Below are 1,939 nucleotides of genomic sequence, written 5' to 3'. Positions count from 1 at the left end.
AGTGTCCGCTCAACACCTTGACTGCAGCTGACAGAGAGCAACATGCAGAATTCGCATCCAAAGAGGAGAAAAGAAGAGCAGCAGAGAAGAAGAAGGATTTTGGCTGCCGAGCTCTTCCTCTACTCAAGGGATTTGTAAGGTTCAAAACACAAAGCCACAGGTCGTAACCAGGCTGGGGTTTTGGCTGAAGCTCCTCACAAGTTTGAGGCTCCTGCAGGATCTGTACCTTCTGTGGCAGTGCCGGTCGCTAACGAGGCTGGAACTGCTTTGGAAGGTTCCCAGAGTCTTGGGGTGCTTCTACAGCCGTTGTGCTTTGTGGTTGCGCTTGTGAGTGTTGAGATGAGATCTGCGTTTTAAAGCTCTTTGCACACTCCGGACACTGAAAGGGTCTCTCTCCTGTGTGGATGCGCTGGTGGCGCTTCAGTGCAGAACTGCTTTTGAAGCTCTTCCCACACTCAGGACACTGAAAGGGTCTCTCTCCTGTGTGGATGCGATGGTGGCAGGTGAGGTGGGAACTCCTTTTGAAGCACTTCCCACATCCAGAGCACTTGTAGTGTCTCTCCTCTGTGTGGGTTCGCTGGTGCTGCTTCAAGTCAGAACTGCTTTTGAAGCTTTTCCCACACTCACAGCACTTGCAGGGCCTCCCTTAACTCGGATCTTCTTTTGAAGCTCTTCCCACACGCAGGACACTGAAAGGGTCTCTCCTCCATATGGATGCGCCGATGCAGGTTCAGTTCAGAACACTTTTTAAAGGCCTTTCCACACGCAGAACACTAAAAGGTCCTCTCTCTTGTGTGGATGAGCTGGTGCTGCCTTCAAATCAGGCCTTCTTTTGAAGCTCTTCCCACACTCAGCACACTGAAAGGGTCTCTCTCCTGTGTGAATGTGCTGGTGGCAGGAGAGGTGGGAACTCCTTTTGAAGCACTTCCCACACTCAGAGCACTTGTAGGGCCTATCCTCTGTGTGGATACGCTGGTGCAACTTCAATTCAGAACAGATTCTGAAGGTCATCCCACACTCGGGACACTGAAAGGGTCTCTCTCCTGTGTGGATGTGCTGATGGCAGGTGAGGTGGGAACTCCTTTTTGAAGCCCTTTCCACACTGAGAGCACAGAAAGGGTCTCTCTCCTCTGTGGATGCACTGGTGCTTCTTCAATTCATAACTGCGTTTGAAGCTCTTCTCACACGCAGGACACTGAAAGGGTCTCTCTCTTGTGTGGACGTGCCGGTGGAATGTTGAGGTGGGAACTTCTGCTGAAGCTCTTCCCACAAGCAGAGCACTTGTAAGGTCCTCTCCTCTGTGTGGGTGTGCTGGTGCAGCTTCAATTCAGAATTGCTTTTGAAGCTCTTCTCACAAGCAGAGCACTTGTAGGGTCTCTCTCCTGTGTGGATTTGCGCTGGTGCACCTTCAATTCATAACTGCTTTTGAAGCCCTTCCCACACTCGGAGCACTTAAAGGGTCTCTTCTCCTGTGTGGATGCGTTGGTGGCAGGTAAGGTTTGTAACTGCTGTTGAAGCCCTTCCCACACTCAGAGCACTGAAAGGGTCTCTCTCCTGTGTGGATTCGTTTGGTGGCAGGTGAGGTGGGAACTCCTTTTAAGCTCTTCCCACACTCACAGCACTTGTAGGGTCTCCATCCTGTATGGATGCATTGGAGACGTTTCAGTTTGGCTCTTCCGTTTGAAGCTTTTCCCACACTCACAGCACTTGTACAGGCTCTTCGTTGCGTGCATGCACTGGTGGTTAATGACACTGGAATCTATTTCCAAGCTTTTCCCACACTCAGTGCATGGATTCTGCTTTTTCATCAGACACACATCCTTGCTCCTGGGTCCTTCGGCATGCTTTTCACCCTATGTTGAAGTGCAGTGGGCTCCTTCCTTTCTCTTCCAGATGCTCTCCCAGTGCCTTCTTGAGGTGCTCACCATGACCTTGCTCC

At 51.1% G+C, this 1,939-nt stretch overlaps 1 pseudogene; it reads right to left on the bottom strand.

Moving 5' to 3' along the window:
• Nucleotides 1-435: 435 nt before the first annotated feature.
• LOC121107765 lies at nucleotides 436-1,590 on the bottom strand (annotated as a pseudogene).
• Between the last annotated feature and the right edge of the window lie 349 nt (nucleotides 1,591-1,939).

Source organism: Gallus gallus, chromosome 29, assembly GCF_016699485.2.
Source record: "Gallus gallus isolate bGalGal1 chromosome 29, bGalGal1.mat.broiler.GRCg7b, whole genome shotgun sequence".
In the NCBI taxonomy this organism is placed as follows: domain Eukaryota; kingdom Metazoa; phylum Chordata; class Aves; order Galliformes; family Phasianidae; genus Gallus; species Gallus gallus.
This window is presented reverse-complemented; position numbering and strand designations above follow the sequence as displayed.